The sequence below is a fragment of the Gopherus flavomarginatus genome, chromosome 1 (assembly GCF_025201925.1).
Source record: "Gopherus flavomarginatus isolate rGopFla2 chromosome 1, rGopFla2.mat.asm, whole genome shotgun sequence".
Classification (NCBI taxonomy): domain Eukaryota; kingdom Metazoa; phylum Chordata; order Testudines; family Testudinidae; genus Gopherus; species Gopherus flavomarginatus.
Window position 1 is genome coordinate 249,139,481 of NC_066617.1, and position 23,336 is coordinate 249,162,816.

The 23,336-nt window shown below is 42.5% G+C and overlaps 1 protein-coding gene across 2 annotated transcripts in view; it reads right to left on the minus strand.

The window, feature by feature from the left end:
* VWA3B (von Willebrand factor A domain containing 3B) overlaps nt 1-1,205 on the minus strand; it is a 146,871-nt gene extending 145,666 nt beyond the window's left edge. Inside the window, exon 1 of one of the 2 annotated variants that reach the window (XM_050932009.1) lies at nt 1,140-1,205. The gene's annotated coding sequence lies outside the window, so the exon portion shown is untranslated. Of the gene's footprint in view, nt 1-1,079 lie in introns of both variants that reach the window. The other variant, XM_050931999.1, reaches the window with a different exon arrangement.
* Nucleotides 1,206-23,336: the final 22,131 nt, after the last annotated feature.

Consider the following 23,336-nt stretch of genomic DNA (forward strand, 5'->3'; position numbering starts at 1 on the left):
AACCAGCTTGAGCCCAAATTCTGAATCAAAATAGATTTTTTTTAATTTAATTAAAGTTCACCATTATCCTTTCACTATGCCAATAAAGGTCTCCCGCACCCTCACTTACTGTGCATCTTGAGCTTTTAATCTGTGCTGGGAAAACTAGACTATTTTATAAATACAAGAACACAGCCTGGTGGATTTCAAGATTGGAATAGAACTGATGAAAGCCCAGCAAAAGTGTGAAACCTTGGCATGGAACATGTATTCAGAGGGCTAAGGTAGAAGGCTGTTTCATTTGGGGAGAGGATGAGATCTGGAAGGGGCTGGAGGATTATGAGGAGAGGGAGAACACAGAAAGGATTGTCAAAGATCTGACACCTACCCATGCCTTGGAGAGTACAGCCAGTTACTTAGGACATTTTTAGAAGTCAAGAGCCATGCAGAAGGGTAAAAGCCACAAAACTGAAGTAACAGATGGATCATGAAATATAGCAAATAATGCAGGAGGGAAGGAAAAAACGTCCTGCGGGGTGGAGGGGAGGGAATTTATGGTTCCATAGCTTGATTTTCTGAGCACACACCACCCATTGCAAACCAGGCATGACTGTGGCTACACTATCCTATCCTCAAAAAGCAGCAAAGAATCCTGTGGCACCTTATAGACTAACAGACGTTTTGGAGCATGAGCTTTCGTGGGTGAATACCCACTTCGTCAGATGCAACATGCATCCGAGGAAGTGGGTATTCACCCAGGAAAGCTCATGCTCCAAAACGTCTGTTAGTCTATAAGGTGCCACAGGATTCTTTGCTGCTTTTACAGATCCAGACTAACAGGGCTACCCCTGATACTATCCTATCCTCACCTCTCTCCTTCCCCAGGAACCTGGGTGTTTTAAGGGTTGCCCAACAATGGCGCTCAGGGACCTGGGGCTTCGTGGGGGAAATAATGACAATGAACATTTAACTCGCTGGGGCCCCTCGGAGCTGCACCCCTGTGCTGGGGTCAGGGAGAGGGCTCCAGCTGCAGGGCTGGTAGCGGGAAGGAGATGTGGGGTTAACCCCTCAGGGCTGGCTGGGTCGGCAGCTCCGCTCACCACGTGGAAACGTGACATTCCATCCCGGCCACAGCAGCGCCCCCCGCTGGCTCCCCTCACCTGGCTCCCGCCGCTCCGCCGCCGCTTCTGTCCCATTGTGACGAACGCGGCGGGTTCTAAGGCGCGGCCGCCCCATTGTTGACGCTGGAGACAGCTGGGTTGCTAAGGCGGGGCCAGGAGGGGGTGCTGATGCAAGCGCAGGCCCCGGGCTGGCGCCACGCCCCCAGCACCGACCACCCCCGTGCCCGGGGAGCAGGGTAACTCAATGACTGCGGGTAACCCTCTCTCCGTGCAATGGGACCGTCCGTGTGTAAGCCTGGGGGCCTGTTTATGAGGCTAGCCGGGTGCCCTGATGTATTTTGCTTGCTCAAGCTGACTTCCAACGAGCGCTGGTAACTTACAGGACGCAGTGCAACACGTTTCATCTGTTTCGTTGCTCGCGTATCGCCGGCAAGACAAATAGTTCTTGGTTAGTCGGTTCGAAAAGCACCAGGGAATTTCACAGCAGAAGTGGGAAGCACTTTCTTTTATTGGGGTTCCAGGTTAAACTGAATTTGCTTCCCACCCGTCCTTTCGCGCTCCCGGCACAAGTCATCGTCGCTGATTGTATTAATGTCAGTGCAGTTATAGGCATGTCGGTCTCAGGATATTAGAGAGACAAGGTAGGCGGGGCAGCAGGTTTATATACTTTTTAATGGTGCACAGAAGGGGTCCAAGTCCTGCCCCCACCCCCGTGCTCCTCCCCACCTCTGTGCAGGCTCTGTGAGAGAATTTGGGTGAGGGAAGGGTGCAGGCTCTGGAAGGGAGTTTGGCTGCTGAGTGCGGGCTCAGAGCTGGGACAGAGGATTGGGGTACAGGCCATGGGGCTGGGCCAGGGATAAGGAGTTTGGGGTACAGCAGGCAGGCTGCCCCAGGGCTGGGGTGAGGGCCCAGAGAGGAGCCCTTTCCCCACAGGCAGCAGCAAGCTCCAGGGGTGGGGGCCCCTCCCGGGACCCCTCCCCCAGCATGACACCCAAGCCCCCCAGGCTGCTGCTCAGGCAGTCCAGCCAGGATAAGCCCCCACTTTGGAGTCACGGGCCTCAGGGTCTGCTACGTGCCTCCTCTCCTTCTCCCTCCACAGGCATAGCAGCCACCTCAGCCAGCCTCTGGCGAGGGAGCACAGAGCTGAAGGGCGCAGCCACCTGTTGCCCAGGGCAGGCAAGGATGTTGGGGGAAGGCATATGGTGGCGTCAGGCAAGGCTGAGGGATGCTCTGGGGGAGGCGCACAGGGGTGGCAGGTGGGACTGGGGGACGGTCCAGGGGAGGCAAGTGGGGGTGGCAGGGTGGAGCTAGAGAGGAGACCTGGCCCGATCATTTGTGGAGCCGGGCCCTCCAGGTCTGAATTTGCTGGAGCCTGGGCACCACAGACCATATAACTCACCATCCCTAAAGGTGGCTGAGGTATTATCTTGTATTGGACCAAATTCTGTTGGTGAGAGAGACAAGTTTTTGAGCTGCACAGAGGAAGAAGAGCTCTATGTGGCTCGAAAATTTGTCTCTCTCACCAACAGAAGCAGGTCCAATAAAAGATACTACCTCACCCACTTCGTCTCGCTAGTATTAGTAACACATTTATTTACTTAATAACACATCAAAGTGTAGTAAGATCTGATGATACACTACACAGTCCACGAACAAAAGGGCCACAAGCACATACACTTTAATATATATAAATATAAAAGCCAACAAAGGCACTGTAGCTTTTGTTACCCTTGCCATGGTTGCTTAGTAAACAAAGATGGAAAAGAGAAGCTCCTTATTAAGTGTACAGTTCAAATATGTACACTACCGGTCTCTTAGTTGGAAACTATGTTTATTTTTCTCTTCATATATTTGGAATTGAGAATTTAAAGACTAGACTGAACATGCTAACTCATTCTTGATGACACAACTGTTCCCCAGGGGGCAGAAAAGGTGCTCAGCCATAAAAAAGTTTCCCCTTATGTCAATGAAAGAAATAAGTACCGAATGTTCTGTGGATTATTTTAGGCACTAGGATTACCATAGTATAAGGTTTTTCATTGGGAAAAATTTTGTTTCCGTTTCAGCCATTCTTTATTATTCTTGAAAGTGCAACCTCTGATTGATCTAGAGCAGTGATGGGCAACCTGTGGCTCGCAGGTCGCATGCAGCCCATCAGGATAATCTAATTGCAGGCCAGGAGACATTTGCTGACATTGACCATTCACAGGCATGCCCCTTCCCCCCTACAGCTCCTGTGGTCGCAGTTCGCCATTCTTGGCCAATAGGAGCTGTGGGAAGTGGTAGGCTGCGACATGCTAGAACCGCGAACCGCGGCCACTGGGAGTTGCGGGGGGGGCCGTGCCTGTGAATGGTCAAAGTCAGCAAAATGTCTCGTGACTCGCAATCAGATTACCCTGATGGGCTGCATGCGGGCCGCAGGTTGCCCACCACTGATCTAGAAGCAAAAAAACACATTCTGCCCATTCTTCTGCTTTGCTTTTGCAGCCTTCAGTAATGTAAGTCTCTCTTCAAAGACGTAAAATGAAAGTTTATTGAGGTAATTTTCCCTGAATTATACCAAAAAGTAGTAATACCTACAATCATGCCTATGTAACACTGACAGACCCCAGTCATTGACAGTCAGGATTGAACTTTGGACCTCTGATGCTAAAGACAGGAGCTTCTACTGTATGTGCTAAATACCATATGCTTATTAGCTAAGACTGTAGAACAGACTCATTAATCTCTCTCTCTAAGTCAGTGGTCCCGAACCTTTTCGTCTGGCCAGACGAAGGACCATGGTGGCGGTGGAGCACCCGCCGAAATGCTGCCGAATTTCTGCGGCTTTTCGGCAGCGACGCTTCTCGATGTCGTCACTTGGCAGCAGCAAGCAGCGTCATCAAGAGGCATCGCCGCCAAAATGCCGCATAAATTCGGGGGCGACGCCTCTCGATGACGTCGCTTGTTGGCAGCAAGCATCATCATCATGAGACGTCGCCACCAAAATGCCGCAGAAATTTGGTGGCATTTTGGTGAATGCTCCACCACTGGCCAGGACGTGGGCACATTTAGATGCCCCCACGAGCGCCATGGCACCCGTGGGCATCATGTTGGGGACCCCTGCTCTAAGTGGTCTCTGTGTTACTAGATGGGACAGAACACCACACCAAGGAGGTGTGGGGTTACATACTTTCCTTAGCTGAGGAAATGCATCCTGAGCATCAGAGACTTCCCAATTGATATCCTGGATGAGCCTTCCCTTGAAAGGCTGACAAAACCTGGTCATCAGCTGCCAGGGTCGAACCTGGGGCCTTTGGATCTTAATGCATGAGCCTCTACAGCATGAGCTAAAAGGCAATTGCCTGTTAGCTAAGGTTGTAGAGCAGACTCATTAATCTCTCTCTCTAAATGGTCTCAGTGCCACTAGATGGGACAGAACCCCACACCCAGCAGGTGTGTGGGTTACACCTACATAGCTATACATACGGTGATTGCAGGGTAGAAAAAAGTTCAAGTAAACATTTAAATGTGCTTTAATTTTCCATACTTGTAGGCTGCCAAAACCCCTAAATTTTGGACATGTCTACACGAAACAAAAAAGAGCATGCTTTGAGCTTGCAATGTTGTTGTAATCAGGATATGCGAGAGAAAAGGGAGGTGAGTTAATACCTTTCATTGGACCACCTTCTCTTGGTGGAAGTTTGTACCCTCCACCTACAGAAGTTGGTCCAATAAAAGATATTACCTCACCTACCTTGAACTTGAAAGACTTTTACAACACAGTGACAGAGTGCTGGGGTAATGCCTGGTGGGATGCTAACTCGAGCTAACCCTGTGTTCCATGGTGACAGTTAAGATCAACCAGGAGTTTCTGGCTGTCAGTTCCTAGGTAAAACTTTCTAAGACCAGCAAAAAAGACATTCACTGCACACCAAACAAACATGAACATGTCCTAATTCACTACACATCCCTGCTTCATTCACAGTACACCATCGAACTTGTGCAGAGAATGGGTCATAGTGTCATAAAATCTAAGGCCAGAAGGTATCACCAAATCATCTAGCAACCTCTTGTATATTACAGATCGTTAACACCACCCAGCACTCACACTCTAAACCAACAACCAAAATAAGACCAAAGCATTACAGCCACAGGAGACTAGACTATTATATGTCAGAGGCAGAAAATAGGAAGGACTGAAGTTCACTAATGCCTGGGGCCTCCACAAAGGCAGCAACATGATTATGTGAGATATACCCAGATAATCCTGGCAAATGACCCACACCCACACACTGCAGAAGAAGGTGAAAAAAACCAAGGTCACTTGCAATCTGACTAGGGGAGAAATTCCTTTTTGACCCTATGAATGGCAATCAGTTAGACCCTGAGCATATGAACAAGAACCAGTCAGTTCAGCACCTAAGAGAAGGAATTCTCAGAGCCCTGTCCTTCCCTGTCCAATGTCCCATCTCCAGCTGTGGCCATACCTGATACTTCAGAGGAAGGAGATAAAAAAATCCCTTCCTCACCCCTGCAGGTGGCCAGATGAAATCCTGAAGCATAAGTTTTTTGGAACATAAAACATAAACTGGAAATAAGACCCAGAGTTGCTGAGCCCTGCCCCCTACTATCACAAACAACCCTGTCATATAATTGTCATAAATTTGTCCAGCTCTCTCTTGACACTAATTTAGTAATTTGCCCCCACAACTCTTACTGGGAAACTGTTCCAGAACCTCGCTCCTCTGATGGTTAGAAATCTAACATCCAGCAGCCTGACTTTGTTCCTGGTTAGTTTATATCAATTTGTTCTTGTGCCAACATTGTCCTTTAGCTTAAATAACTTTCTCCATTCCTGGTATTTACCCCACAATGCATTTATAGAAAACAATCAATATCTCCCCTCAGCCTCCATTTTGCAAGACTAAACAAGCCAAGCTCTTCCAGGCTCCTCTAAAGGAAAGCATTCCCCAGATGCTGTCTAGTGAATGAAGCAAAGCTCAAAATGGTGGGCAGTGAGTGAAACAGGGGTTAACTCATTGAACAGAGAGGATAAAAATAAATATTTAACAACTGACTCATCCGACCTGTGCACTGAACAAGGCAGGAGTCCTGTAGAAAGAGTGTTTATAATATCAATGGTAAAATCATTTATCTTATAATTAAAAAATGTATTATAATGCATGCACCTAAGGGGCAGAGTTAAGGCTGCACAAACAATCATAACTTTAGTTTCTCCTGATTTGTTAATGTTTTACTTTGCAACCCACATTTTTTAGCATATTTTTGTATAGCTAAAACTTAGCATAGACTGCTTTTTTCCTGTAGCTGTTTGCTTTTTTCTTTTTTAGGGAAGAATATTTTTCAACCACAGTGAAAGGATACTCCACTTTCTTCCCTGCTCCCAAAATTTCAAAAATTTCTTATTTTGTTCTTTAGCAATTTCTCTGCCAATATTTTAAGTAAAGAAATCAGGACTTAGCATATAGTATAGTGCTTTATGTATGCCAAGCATGGCACATGGCACAAATATCAGACCATTACTATTTTATGAATTAAAGAGACAGATTCTTGTATAATAAAACTTCAGACACTGTCTACTAATTACTATGCTATGAAGAGGTGAGCTTAAACAGGAAGTTGAATGTTGACACATCCTGCAAGGCACTGTGCAGTGTCACACTTCCTGTTGACTCAGACACATACACTCACAAGAACAGACTGCATACAGTAAGGCTGAGAAAGAAGCCAGGATATATTACAGCAGCATTCATTCTGTGTTTACTTTATAAGTTATTTCTATTGATAGTTTAAAAATATTATCCTAAAGCCTGTATTAGCACTGAAATAATACATTTTTCAGTGTGTGAGCATAAAGAGAGAACCAAAATTATGCAGTAGTCAAGCTTTATTCCTTCCTCACATAGACAGTCCTCTCTTATCAAGAACTTCCTAAAAAAAGGAGTTCTAAATTCCCAGGCATTAACATACATAATTGTACTATACCGCCCTCTGTTGGGAAGTGTTCTGTTGTAACATACATGCTACCACAAGGAAAATGGCTGACAGATCCATCTCCCCTTATTATGAAAGGGTCTGCTATACACAGTGGTTCTCAGACTTTTGTACTGGTGATCGCTTTCACATAGCAAGCATCTGAGTGTGACCCCCCCCCTTATAAATTAAAAACACTTTTTAATATATTTAATACCATTATAAATGCTGGAGGCAAAACGGGGTTTGGGGTGGAGGCTGACAGCTCACGACCCGCCATGTAACAACCTCGCAACGACCGCCAGTTTGAGAACCCCTGTGCTATAACAATAGATGTGCCATTCCCTGCTACCCACTGAATATTTTTTCCCATTTGTCCCATGATGTGATTGTCCTCAGAATTAGAGCTGGCCAAAATTATTCAATTTTTCAGAAAACAGAGTTTTTGCTGAAAAATACATTTTTCAAAACTCAGAAACTATTCACAAATTTTGGTCAAACTTGACAAATAGTTTGGGCCAAAAATAACCCTGGCTTTTTAACTCTAAATGTTTCTTTGCTTTTTTAAAACATTTTGTTTCAACTTTTCCACTTTGAAACATTTCATTTACATTTTTTCATTTCAAAAAGGTATTTTGTTTTCAAATTTGGCAAATTTAAAAAAAATCACAAAAAGGGCAAATTCAAAATGAAAAGTTTGAAAAAAATTGTTTTGAATCAACCCAAAACATTTTGGTCAATTCAAAATTAATATTTTTCAAATTTTTATTTCAACAAAAAAAATAATAAAAATGGTATCTGTTCAAATTGAACTCCATTTTTTCCCTCAGATATTTTGTTTTGGCACAAACTGAACAAGCAAGTATTAGTTCAGCTCTACTCAGGAAAGATATATTACAGATGAACCAGGCACTGTTCCTTCTGACCTACATGCTTACATAGCCATGCATCTTGCTGATGAGCACCACACGCAGATAAAGGTTGGCTGCATTGGAAATGGAGACAGTCCCATCACTCAGCAGGAGACATCTGAGTTAAGAGGTGTATAGAGATTCTTTCTGGCCACCTGATCAAACAGAGAAGGGAGTCCAACATTATGTTCTTCCTCCACCCCATGCCACTCCCGTTCACTTAGTCACTCCAGCCACAATCAGTTCTTGGAGGGGACAGAGGGACTCCGGGATTCTTCCTTCCCCCAACCACTCCTGATGCTTTTGGTTCTCAACTGGGGAAGGAGGGAAGTGGCATTGGGCTCTCCATCCCTCCACTGAGGACAGTCAAAGTAATGAGTCATCTCTCTCATTATCATCTCTCTTCCTCTGTGTCTATTCTGTCCATCTCTGTGTCTCACACACAGGGTGAGCCTAGATTACTTGTTTTTCCCCATCCCCTAGCCTGTGTCTACCTATGCCTCTGTCCTTAGGCTGTGAGCAACCCAGAGCAAAGAATGTCCCTGCTTGAAGGTCTGGAAAATGCTTAGCACATTGTAGGCACTACCATAAGCAAATCAATAGTACTAGAATTGGGGGTGAGAGATGGAGGGAAAGGTAATGAGACAGTGAAAGGGAGAGCATGTGATGAAGATGAGACCATAATGAATGCAAGATATAGAACAAATGAGGAAGGAGACTTAGTCAATGGAGAGAAAGGAGGGAGAGGGAAGGAAGGAAGGACCATTTAGATAAATTACAATGGGAGCAGAAAATGAGGGGAAGAGAATGGGAGTGAGATAAATTGAGCATATTTAGTAAGTTTTAAATGTTAAGCTCTGACGGTCACTCATTCCACCTCCACACGCAAATAAATAGAGGGAAAATTGGATTCAAGTAGGGGTATCCATGGCATAAATGATAATAGGTAGTGAGAGTTTGGATTATTTGTGTGTCAGAAAGGGCCCGAGACTTAAAGAATGTGCTTCAGCAATGGTCACAAGTTATTGGGTATGTTAACAGATAGTAAAACAGAATAAAATAAAGTTAATATTTCACCATTCCAAGGAAACAAAGGAATTAAACTGTGCTCTCTGAGGAGCAAAGATTCAGAACATTCTAGGCATTGGGAAACGAGCGCTGTAGTCCAAAGTCTGAAACATGGAAACCAACTGATTCACTTTAGGGAACCAATAAAGCTACAGTTCTGCAGGTTGAGACAGTGTTGTCAAGGACATTGAAATACACACTGGCAGCATTGGCTGTGAATGGATACAGAGAAGCTGTGTATGACAATGTCGTCAAAAAAATGTGACCTGAAGAAAAGTTTAAAAAACTGGACAAATTTAGTCTTGAGAAAAGAAGACTTTGGGGGGGGGGGGCAGATGAAAAAGATTACATTAAGGGCTGTTATACAGAGGACAGTGATGAATTGTTCTCCACGTCCACTGAAGGTAGGACAAGAAGTAATCAGCTTAATCTGCAGCAAAGAAGATTTAGATTAGACAGTAGGATAGTTAAGAACTCGAACAGGATTCTAAGGGAACTTGTGGAATCCCCACCATTGGAAGTTTTCAAGTACAGTTTTGACAAACAGCACAGTGGGCTGGACAAGATTACCTCTTCGAGTCCTACATTTCCATGATTTTTAAACACTTAGAGCTGCTCTGCATTTCCATTATAACTTAGCCAGGCCACAACACTGTTATTCACACATAGATTAAATATCCTTCCCAGCCATGAGGAATTAAATCATTACATTTTATTTTCTCAAGTATTTACCTTTATGTTATATATATTTCTGTCATCTTTGATTTATTTTTATATATAAATATATTTAAACTAAAAATCCAGGTTGTGGTAACTGATTCTGTGTGAGTAGTGAATGCAGGAGAGTAGACTATTGACTGCTAAGGGTGAAATAATACAAATTTTCTACTAATATTGTGTAGTAGACCACAGAGGAATTTTTCTGTGATAGAAAATTACACTGAAGCATGGGATATCTCTCTCTCTGTGTCTCTGTGTATATACACTAGACCGATTTTTTGCATGTTGTTACATAATATATGTATGTATTCATGTATGTATTATTTCTCCAGGACGAAAAATTATATTCAGCACTTTACACTACACGAGCTAAAGACGGTCTCTGCCTTGTCCACACTGGAAAGTGACACCAGCATACCCTGAGGTGTGACTTTAAACTGATACAGTTAAACCAGTGCAAATCCCTCTGTAGTCAATTTTATTCCTAATAATAAGATCAGCTTTTTGCAGTATAGCTTAAGATGATTGGAAACAGGTTTATTGAACTGAAATAACCAGCCCTTAGACCAAAATAACCACCTCCACACAGGGATTTGCACAATTTAACTAGATAATTTTTAAAATGATTTAAATTAAACTGGAACAACTTACCCATATATAGTACAAAGTCTTAGAGTAAAATGAAGGGACACCCAAAAGATGGGACGCAAAAGATGGGTATTGTTTATTCTTGTTATTGTTATATTTATTAAAATTTTAATCTCATTTCGTCTGGGCCATGCAAAAAATAAAAGTTTTAAAAGGCACTTAAACGAAGAGCTGGGATTAGCTCATCAAACTGGGATGGGAAGGGCATTTCATGCTTTAAACTCCTTCTGGTATACCATGTAACTACTGCTAAGAGAGAGTGAGCTGGATTCTACTTTTCATGCACCATCAACAGAGTTAGATCCTGATCCCAGACAATGAGCTGCAGTGTACCTTCACAGAGCATATTTAAGACTCTGGACGTTATTCACCACACTCCAGTCACATCTATGCATAGTATACCCATGGAAGGCAATGGGAGTGGAAGGGGGCACAGGGTGACTAAGCACATAATATGCAACTAAGTGCATAATTTGAGATGAATGGGGCTGCACAAATGAAACTGAGAACGCAGTTTGGTTTGCAGAACCTTTACTAGTGATGATAATGTATCAGAAGAAAAGAACCCGGTTGAAATCCTAAATGAAGTTCAAGGACTGGCAGTTCGGAAAATCCTTTCCTTAAAAATTGGGCATAATTGACTCAGAAATTATTGGCAGACAATAAATATGGATCCTTGCAGCCACATTTATATTGAGTCACTTTTCACAGTAGAACTGCACTTTAAGTAACAATAAATTAATCATGATGCATTAATTCATGCTAAGATAGTGGTGGGCAACCTGCAGCCCACAGGCCGCATGTGGCCCATCAGAGTAATCTGATTGCAGGCCACAAGACATTTTGCTGACATTAACTGTCCACAGGCACAGCTCCCTGCAGCTCCCAGTGGCCGCGGTTTGCCATTTCCAGCCAACGGGAGCTGTGGGAAGCGACAAGCAGCAGGTATATGCTGGCTGCTGCTTCCCACCATTCCGATTGGCCAGGAACAGTGAGCCGCAGCCACTGGGAGCTGAGGGGGGCTCTGCCTGTGGATGGTTAACATTAGCCAAATGTCCTGCGGCCCACAATCAGATTACCCTGATGGACTGCATGCGGCCTGCGGCCACAGGTTGCTCACCATTGTCTTTGGCTCAAAGACAACAGCAGTGTGTCTTAGATATAGATTTTATACCCAGTAGGTTCCATGCTGGGCTAGTTTATATCATACAGAAAATGTAACTACAAAATATTTTTGTAAGTTGTGCAAGGTAATTTGGGGATCTGTTTTCTCTTCAGCAGCAAATGTACAACTCTTTCATGTAATATGAGTTACATATGGTTCTGGGAGAGAGATTATCTCTGGCCACTACATTTGTAATTATTGCATTGTGTTTTAGCAGCATAATTCAAATAGGACTAATGTAACATTTTGATAACGTAGGAGGAAAAATTATTTTTAAACAATTGGATCAGATGGTTTCACTTGGCATTTACACATGGCTGTGTTTTTGTTATAGTAATTGCTTATAATATTTTTAACCAGGCCATTTTAGGAGCCAAAATGTGCTTAAGTACCTTTAGTATATTCATCTTAAAAACTTTACTTAAAGATATTTTGGCTGAGCTCATTAAAGGAAATATTAATAACTCCACCGTACTGTACATACTTCCCCAGTGTTATACACTTAAAATAATAAAATTACCTCTTCACATCAAATTTTAATAAATACTGTGTTAAATTATAGATTACAACCACCATGAAGCATTTATAGATAAGTATTTAATGTTATCATTGTGGCCAGCACAGTTGTCTAGCAGCAGTGCAGTAAACTTCTATACAGTAGGTCCATGACTTTGGCTTGTTCTCTTCTTCCCTGGTTATCAAAAACTGTACAGGCTGTGGACAGGGGCAGCTCCAGGCCCCAGCATGCCAAGCGCGTGCTTGGGGCAGCATGCCGCCAGGGGCGCTCTGCCGGTCGCTGGGAGGGCGGCAGGCGGCACCGGTGGACCTCTTGGCAACCGGCAGAGCGCCCCCCGCAGCATGCCGCCCTGCTTGGGGCGGTGGAATGTCTAGAGCCGCCCCTGGCTGTGGAAGTAGTGAGCTCAACTCCTGCAGAGCACAGAGTGCAACGTGTCATTAGAGTAAGAACTCTGGCTGATTTGGGAGCAGTGATACAGGCTAGATGTAAGTGAGAGCTGCACCCAGCCCTCAAAAACCTGATGATGTTCAACTACATGGGTTTAGGATGAAGGGAGAGTAAAAAGGGGTGGAGAAGGAGAGACTATTCAGTGTCATCAGGCTGCAAGGCTGTTGGAGACATCTAGGAAGAAAAAGTGTGCTGTTTAGTGTTGATGGTGGAGACCTGAAGCCAAAGGTTTAAAGATTGGGTAGAGATCACCCTGTCACTCTGATGATGTCTGTTTTGAACATCATATTTCCTCAGTCCTCCTTCCACCACATCAAAGAAGGGGGCAGGGATGCTTAGAGCTATTCCATCCTGCAGCTGACAGGAGATACTGATACAGTGGTGAAACCAACACACACACTGCTTTCAGAAACTAAATGCACATGTATAATTATTAAACTAAATGCCCATGTATAATTATACTAACAATTACTTGTGTTTTTCCTCCTCCCATCATATCCAGCTGCAGCATTTTTATTATAATTAAACCAGTATTAAGACATATCAGCTATATTTTTCCATAATACTACAACAGTTAAATCACATATTTATAATTTTGGGTTTATATCAAAGACAATCCATGTAATTCTAATAGCTCCAGTTATTAATTTCTTACAGTGTTGCCTGTAATTGCAGTTATTTACAAAGTTAATATCCTGCTCCCAGGCTTAATAGCAGTGGATACTCATATTATTCACAAATTCAGTAAAATAACTTGAAGGATTAGTGATTTCCAATATCTAATGTTTTGTATAACACAGGGTCATAGCATTCTGTCTGGAATATCAATGGGATCTCTTGCCCAGTGTACCTAAGTGTGACACACAGGCTCACTGGTGGTTCGCTATTCTGTGTCAGCAACTCATCAGGCCTGATATACTTACTACACCTCACACACTGTTGTCATGACAAAAGGTGGCATGTAATATATCATTGTAAAACTCATAATTCACTGATCATTAATATTATTGCATGGTGTATGAACAGATAACATATGTAAAATTACAAATGTGCTGAAAGGTTTGGCAAGCAATGCATAAGCCCAGTCTGCCCTATACAAAGGAATGTGTATTTGTTTATCTGACCAGTTTGGTCATCAGGCAGAGACAATGAAGGTACATTTACATAAAAGATAAATCAAGCCCTCAGCATAGTGAGAGGGAGAAATAGCCTCTTGCAGGGATCTGAACCTCAAATGATAAGCAAGTATTACTCTATTACACAAATGTATCAAGTAGTGTCTTTTATGAAAGCCTGTGACACATTGGTGATGAATATTATTGTGAAAAGCATGTATTAGCACTACATGAGGAATTAGGAATACTCACTGATATTATGCTTTAAACTCTGTGATCAAAACACAGAGGAACAGGAGGGAAGGTAGCACTGTGGAATCAAAACAATGGAAGCCCTATTTACATACAAATCACCAAGGAGATAGGCAGTCCGCAGGAAGGGAAGAACAGCAGGAGGTCATTCTGCCTCTTGGAACAGAGCCAATGAACTCTGAGAGATATAAGGGGAAACAGAGTCATTCTGGCAACTAGGACAGTGGTTACCAACTGGTAGATCGCAATCAGCTGGTCGATCATGGAGCCTCTGTCAGTTAATTGCAGTCTCCAGCCACTAAAAGTCCAGCGGCACACAGGGGCTAAGGCAGGCTCTCTACCTGCCCTGGGCCTGTGCCACTCTTGGAAGCGGCCAGCACATCCCTGCAGCCCCTAGGGGTGGGGCAGAGGGTCTCTGACTCTGTACACTGCTCCTGCCTGAAGACACTGCCCCCGCAACTCCCATTGGCCAGTAACGGTAACTGCAGCCAATGGGAGTTGCGGGGATGGCGCCTGCAGGAAGCGGTAGCATGCAGAGCCACGTGCCCCACCCCCAGAGGCCACAGGGACATGCTGGCCACTTCCAGAAGTGGCACAGGGCCAGGGAAGGCAGAGAACCTGCCTTAGCCCCGCTGCACAGCAGACACCCGAGGTAAGCACTGCTGGCTGGGAGCTCGCACCCCTGCACCCCCTCCTGCACCCTAACACTCTGCTGCAACCCAGAGCTCCCTTCTGCACCCAAACTCCCTCCCAGAGCTTGCACCCCTCACCCCCTCTTGCACTCCAACCCTCTGCCCCAGGCTCAGCCCAGAGCCCCCTCCCACACTGCAAATCCCTCGGCCACAACCCAGAGCCCGCACCCACTCCTGAACCACAATCCCCTGCCCCAGCCCAGTGAGAGCGAATGATGGAGGGAAGGGGGATTGAGTGAGCAGGGCAGGGCCTCAGGAAAGGGCAGGGCCTTGGGGAAGGGGAAGGGTAGATTCTGGGTTGCACTTAAATTCAAAAAGTGATCTTGTGCTTAAAAAGGTTGAAGACCGCTGACCTAAGAAGACAAGGGAAAGCAGCACCTGGTACTTCTGCGGAAGACTCTGACTGACAGAAAGGTAACCATGGCTGGGAAGAAGAAATATTGGTAAGAAATCTGCCTTGAACAAAGAGGGTAGCTTGTTCAGTTTGCCTTAGGTACTAGAAAGCATATTTCACTTTTATTCGCTTTTGTCCATTTTTATCTTTATCCCTTGTACATGAACTCACTTAAAACCTATCTTTCTGTTAATACATTTGTTTTACTTTAAATCGAAGCCAACCCAGTGTTGTGTCTGAATTGCATTGATTGTTTACTCCAGTTAAAATAATAGGTTGTGCTTTTGTCTCTTTAAAGGAGCAGCGAAATTTATTTCTCTAAGTGTTCCAGGAGAGGTCTGAACACTTCATGGCACATGGTTTTGAGGAAATTTGGGACTACCCAACAAGCAGTAACCAAAGGGTGGTGGAAGTCAGGGTGGAGTTGTTGTGGGGTCAGAAGCACTGAACCAGGGCTGGACAACACACAGACACTCAGGGAACTGCATGTTTGTCTGCTGGCTGTTGGTGTCCTGGCTGTGAGCCACAACTGCATAACATTTAAGGCAGTCAGGGTTACAGGGCAAGCAGTGACACAACACCTTATTGGTCTGGGTTAAACCCCAGAATGTCATACTACATTAGTGCCTTGGAGCCAGATTCTAACACCCTTACTCATGCTGGGTAGCAAATTCCTCCATGAGTAGTCCCAATGACTTCAACAGGCTATTTGTGGAGCATGGTGTGACACTGGCAGACCAGGTGCCAGCTCATGCCAAAGCCCAGGGCCTCACTGAACACTGACAAATGCATGGCTGGAAACCAGTCAGACTCACTTGTGTGTTAGCTCTGTTAAAACAGATATTAAGTTTATAAGAATGTGTTTAGTGCTTGGATTTTATGAAATGCTTGAGAGTTGCTGCATGCATTAATTTTGTCCCATCACAATTTAACCTCTGGGGAAAGGGAATAAAAGTCTCTGACCAGGAGGAACTGTATCACTGTGCTGCTTGGAATTTGGAGTGGGAAATGTTTCTAAGCTTAAGCAAGGGATCCCCAAGCTGCTTAGCTTGAGTTAGCCTTAAAGGACATATAAAGCTTGCACATTACTGCAGCTTCTTTTACTTTTTGGAAACTAACACTAACTCATTTGTATGTAAATTCAATCTTGTAAATAACTCTTATTTCTTTTTCCTAGTTTATAAATCCTTAGCGTATTACAGGATTGGCTACAAGCATTGTCTTTTGACCTGGAGTAAGTGACTGGGCCTTTGGGACTAGGAGTAGCCTGAATATTGTTGTGATTTTTGATGTAAGGGACCATCTGTCACAAAGGCAGGGTTGTCTGGGTGGCACGACAGATCGGTGTACCCAAGGGGACTGTCTGTGACTCCATGTTAAGGCTGTTATAGTGTTTGAGGAGTTCACACTTGATACTTGGTTGATGAAATCTAAATTATAGAACACACAGTAAGTTTGGCATTTGTGCCCTGGTTTGTAACAGTCTGCCCTGAGGTTGGCACCCATGTTTGTGAGCCACTTGAGACAGCCTGAACTATGGTACTATTCAGCATGAATAAGGGTGTAATGGGTTTCCCCCGGGCTGCTGCTTGGAACTGGGGTACCACTGAGCCTCCCTGACCCACCAGCCTGGGCTCTCTTCACACTGTATTGCTGAGGAAATCCAGCCAAGCCCTCCTTCAGGCTTCAGACTGCACTTAATCAGCACGCGCACACAGGTAGGGACACACCCAGCTGCAGAAACACAGAAAATGAAATCAGCTCTGCATGGGAAGGCTCAGCTGAGGATTTGCCCAGTGCTCAAGTGCCCACCTCCATCTACAGGATAAACCCAAAATTATACTGTCTTGCGCTGCACAGAGAACTGTACAGCATAAGCTCATGAAATTCGCCCCTCCCTCAATGTGGAGAGAGACATGCAACAGCTTTTTGCTCCCCATTTATGAATTCAATACACTGAGTGTTAGCCAAAACAAAACCAAGGGTATTAATGACAAAAGACAGATTTAAGTGATTATAAGGGATAGCGAACAGATCAAAGCAGGTCATCGAGCAAATTAAACAAAAATGCAATCTAAACTTAAGTTACTAAAGGAAGTGAGTTTTTTTACCCATGAAAGTTTATGCCCTAATAAATCTGTTAGTCTTTAAGGTGCCACCAGACTCCTGTTGGTTTACAAGTAGTAATTTCTCACTCTAAATGTTTCAGGCAGATTGCAGAGATTCTGGAAGGCCAGCTGCACTTGACTGCAGCTTAAAACTTCAGATATCTAATTCACAGGCAAGATAACCTCCCACCCTGGGCTCAGTCCTTCTCCACCTGCCCCTCCATTCAGTCTTAGTCTTAGATGTTTAGAGCAGTCATTTTGGGTGGAGATTCAATGAAGAACAAACCATGATTATGTCACTCCCCTCCTTTAAATAAGTTTTACATATGATGGGAATCCTTTGTCTTCCAGTGTGATTCCCACTCTCAGCCAGTGGAAAAATCCTAATATTATTATGGTGTCCATTATCAGGTGACTTGATCACATGACCCTGCAGCCGTAACTCAGAGTCTGTTTGCAGCATCCCCAGGAAGGATTTCCGGGTGAAAGATTAGCCTCGTTTAAGACCTATTGTTTTTCCTAATGGCCCTTTCCAGCTAGCACTCTAGACTGATTGCATTCTGTCTAGTGGGCGTTCCCCAGGTGTAAACAAATTTCTAATAGATAGCTAGACAATATTGCTAACTTCAGATACCAAAATGATACATGCTTACAAATAGGATAATCATATTCAGTAAATCATAACCTTTCCAACGATATCTTACGTGCCTTATAGTATATAAAATACATCATAGTTATGCCATACTCATATCATTATAATACTATGAAGAATATGGGGGTGTAATGCCACAAATGGTATCAGAATCTGGCACTTAGATGTTCTTTAAAGGTCCACCTCACATAGAGGAGCACACTCCAATTAATATAGTAGCCTTTGAATGCCCTGCAGATATGTTGAGTGGAGCAAAGCTCATTACAGTATGCTTCAAAGAAAAAGAATCTAAAGATTCAAATTACAAGGCTATCATCGCTACAATTGCTAGTTCCACCTATGTCTAGGAAATGATGCTGATACTACACTATGTTCCAGCACAACAAATTAGCTAATTAGTGCATTTGCCCCAAAGACAAATACATGGGCTCCAAGACATTTGACCTGAAGCCAGCTAGGGAAGGGGGACTGGGATCCACATATAGAAGACTGAGATACATCACAAGAATGTTTTTCCCCCCTTTTTAATTTTGGGGAGGTGGCTATACTTGTGATTCTTTGGTTTTTTTTAATTTATAGCAAAAGTGCCTAGAGCCCTATTATTGTTATTAGGTGCTTTTTATGTTGCATATAAATCTAAACAAATGAAAATAGTGTATTTGCCCCAAGAATAATACAGTCATTATTAAGTTAAATTAGTAAATATATTAGTCCTCAGTTCTAGCAGCACTTACATACATTCTGAAATTTAAGCACATGTGTAAATGTTGGTCAGATCAGAACTTTAGTTTTCCTGTTGTACTTGCCCAAAGCAATTATGTGAATTTTGTTACAATTCTAGCTAATACCTGTATCCTTGGTATGTTCTTTATTGAGGTAATGTTGCTATTTCCATCACCTGGTAGTTAATCTTTCATTTGTATTTACTGTGCTGTAGGTAACATCAGAAACCCTGTGTATCCTTTCTTCTGAACTGCCTCTCTGTAGAACAGTGAAATAACATGGCACATTGTACTGCCATATCTTCCATTTAAAAAAAAAAATCTCTGTCTCATGTATTTCAAAGACAATTACCGCATTAGTATCTAAACAGCCCTATATTAAGTAACCAGTCATTCATTGGTGGTTATCCAATGTCTCAATTAGAGATGTTTGAAAATTTTCCAATGGGACATTTTTCTGTCAGAAAATGCCAATTTGCCATAGCCAACATTTTCCATTGGAACATGTTGATTACAAGTAAAAACCTGCCTGGTTTCCTGCCAGTTCACCCTCCCATCTCCTCAACATCACACCTAGCAGGTAGAATGAGGGAGCTGAGAGTCTAAAAACTCAGGAGCCCTACCTCCCTAGCTCCACAACCGTCCAACTTCCCAGGGCTTCCTGCTCCCTTTTAGCTGACTAGGCAGCCTGCTGAGGAGCTGAGAAGAAGCCTCAGAAATATTTTGAAAGGACTGAAACAAAATGTCATTTTGACTCTTTCTAAATGAAATTTTAGAACTCCCATTCCATGGGAAATTTCAAAATGTTCATTTCTTGTTCCATTTCAGAATGATTTTTTTTTCCAATTTGCAATTTGCCATGGAACAGAAATTCCAGCTCCCAGTCAGCTTTAATCTCAGTTTTGATTCAGCTGTAACTCATCCATAAAGCTAATGTATTATATAACTTTATATACCTCTTACCTGGTGAACAAAAGATTAAAGTGAGCTCTGCTTGCCCATCCCATTGCACAGTGCTCAGGGGAAAGATCATAACAATGGCTATTTGGGAGGTAAAGGGCAAAGAATGACTTTGGGAAGATCAGGACTGGGCTGAACCACAAGATGTTTATTTTTCTTCACAGGGTAATCTATCGGAATAGGTATTTGCTAGGTAAGGCATAAGTATAATTTAAGGCAGTAATGCAGGGATCCTACAAGCCTCAAGGCCTATAAGACAATATCTTAGCTAAATTGATCAAGGCATAATGCCCAAAAAGCTTTAGCCTAGGCAGCTAACCAGGAGTAACCCCAGATCATAAGATGTCACAGGATAGAATGCTATAACAACTACACTGCTGACAGGTAACCACAAGATGCCAGTTTATACCAGCTTAAGATATTTTAAGTTAGGAACATCAGCAGATGTCTGACCACAAGAATGCCACGGCAACTAATGAACATATATGCTAATGAATCTGAGGTAAAGGCCCAGTAGTCTATGGGAGAAGAGCAATCCAACATTAGTAGGGCGTGGAAGTTCAAATAAAGAAAAGGGGCTGAAATGCCTGCTGAATGTGCAGTAGGCGTAGTGGCATCAGTGTAACAGGTTATAAAAGTTGTATCCCAGCATGCGTGTCTTGGGAGATGCCAGGATGATGACCACTGGTGCTGCTGCTGATGATTAACACTTCAGGTTTTTCTGCAAGGGAAAGCATGAGTATATGGATGCTCAGATGTTCATTTTATATTATCCTGACCTTTCTTGCTGGGTTGGAGTGTTTGTGACTTTGCTAATTGTGCTAAATAAAAATGTTATAAGGACAAAATGCCTGTCCAAAATGTAATTGTCTCCTTGGTGCATGTTGGGGTTCCCAAATTAATAATAATGTTAATAACTCTGGACCTGATCTCAGGACTAGACCTTCCAACCCACAGAATGTTAATTGGGATTTCTAATTGATCAATATAATTAATACACAATCAATAGATCAGGCAACATAGCCTGATGTATTTAGACTCATTACTGTATTTTCACTTGAGAAAAAAGATTTGCTGATTAGGTTCTTAATACTGAGAGACCATTTCCAATAGGTAAACCCCTGTTTTAAATGACACTTGAAAATATCCTTAGTGAATCCAATATAACTTTATCTAACCTTTAATAAAGGCCAACCTCGACTAGACATCTTATTTTTTTTTGGTCTCTTGAGTGGTTGCTTATGTCAGGTTTTGCTGTAATATACAAAATATTTATGAATATTAGTCACAATGCATTTCAACTCCCACAACCACGTTTGCTTAACCTGTAATAAAGTTCTGTCTAAAGCAAAATGGGTTTACAATTAATATGTATATAAAGCTCTCAATACACACTGTGCAGTACAATAAATCAACTGCTAAAAAAATAATAGATTCCTATCCCGAAGAGTTTTGAGTCTAGAGGTAAAATGGGTACTATTCAGAAAAACAGAACAGTCTTGCCAGGACATCTGAATGACCAGCCATGGGTAGAGCAGGGACAGGGACAGCAACAGGAACAGACTACTGCAAGAGTGTCTGTCAGAACTACCAGGCAGTTGGGAGTATCCCTGAAAAGGCAGTGACCTTGAGCAGACTAGAGTGGCTGCTTTAATTAGGAGCCTATAGATCTGCCTTGGGATCACCTGGTTAAACACTTGCTTGTGGGTTGGCTGAACCCTTAGGACTCACAGGTAATTATCTCAGGTGATTCATCAGGCTCAGGACACTCACGCTTAGAGATGACTCATCAGGTTCAGAACGCTCATCAGAAGTCTAGATTTAGCTAACTTTGATTAAAACAAACACATTTTCAAGCCAGCCCACAATGACTGGAACACCTGTGATGAAATGTCTTTGTGTTTATGACATTACTTTCACGTGACAATGGTAAAGAATCATAGAAAGATTTGCTTTCTTCTAACACCGAGTAAGGAACTCTATTATAATAACACCATGCTACCGTGGCTGTTTCTCACACTCTGTCTCTCTACTTTACTATACAATTTTGCCTAGAACCTTTCCTGACTTTCTCCCTCCTCCTCCCACCAACTTTCCATTACAGATTTAAAGAAACAGTACATATCTTCACAACAACAACCCACTTTCCAATATTGGGCATCACATGTAGAAAGGGAACAAGCAGGACTATAAGCTGGCTAAAAAGTGTTTTTTAAACAAATATTACCAATAACTTGGAAACCATAGACTAACAAGACCCAGTTATTAACATTCATTAAACACAATAAATTGAATGATCTACTAATTTAGAATTAAATAAATCCAGCTATTCAACCAGGGCAAGACATAATCAAGTCCCAATCCACACTCCAGTCAGTGCATTTGACCTGAATTTTACACCAGGGACTACAGCATTATGCTTTACTGCCCCTATGCCATTGGTCTAGCATAGTGATTATAGTATCCTGTGGTGTTTGTTTATTTTGATATTAACCTTATTGTGTTTTCCTTTGCCTCCAGAATTTCAATGTGCTGCAGATTTTCATACTGAAAATGCGTAACTGTCTCACAGAAGCTAGTAGGGGAAGGATGGAGGTTTTGGCAGCTAGGTAGCGAACAGCTGGTGCTTTGGCAGCAAGAAGATCTACAAGTCCCTTCTGGTGGGATTTGAAACCCAAAAGTAGTTAAGTATTTGGTAATGGGAAAAGAGACACTTCCATTTCCCCTCCCCATTCTCCTCATTTCCGTGAAGTGTCCCTATGTTCATGAAGGGCACTTAAACGTGTGCTGAATTTAAAGCTTAAGTGCTTTCCTGAATAGGGATGGACTTAAACATGTGCTTCATTGCTTTCCTGAATTAGGATCTTTGATAGAAGTGAAGGTCACTTTAAATTTCGCAAGGGGTATTTATTCCTCATGCCTTCTCTATCACATCTTGAGAGCAATTAGCCCCTTGTACTCTGCCTCAATAGCTGGCATAAATCCTACAACAGTGAAGAATCTGGATGTGTCTGCTAAAATGATCAGCACTGAAATGGTAAATGCTGACATTTTAAATTGGCATTATGAAGTTTCATTGTTAATATCTGAGATTAAAAATTAAAATAAATTAAACCAAATCCTTCTTCCCTGTATCACTAACTAGAAGAGTGTCTTGTAGCACCTTTCCAATCAGTGATTTGCCTCAGGATTCTAATTCCCAGTGTTACCAGTATAGAGTGAAGGCTGTAATAAGCTTTGTTTAAATTCATTATTCTATTACTTTTTAACAACTGTATTCTACTTTTTCACACCTGGATTCACTGTTTGTTTGGTGTCTTCCATTTAATACCTGAAGTATGATACATCCTCATCTTCTACACCATTGTTTTGTGTTACAGGTTTAATTTCAGGCTATATTTTTACTTTCTTATTTGAATATTCATTGGATAAGATTAAATAAGGTAATTATAATTTCTGGTGGGTGATGAATAACTGACATGAAATGAGTACACTCTACTATAAAAACACAAAAAATGTATCCTGTTCTACAGCAAGACAAAAAAGAGTCAGCAAACCACAATAATAAACAAAAGTTTTTTGCCTTTTAAGGTTTTTAAAACATTATACTTGTTTGGTTGGTTTTGGTTTTTTACTTTCCTCTGTTACTTTCAGATTTGGTTTAAATTCATAAGTGTTCAGAGCTGGGTTAAAATATTATTAATTACACAAATGAGTCCAGTATGGAAAATGAAGCATGTGTGTGTTTGCAAGATCAGGGTCCAAATGCAAAATCTGTATTTCTGTATGCAAATGAGCATTTGTGCACACAAATATGGGACATGCAAGTATAAAAGATGCATATACATATTCTGTAGCTGAAATTTAAATAGTTTTGAAAATACAGTGA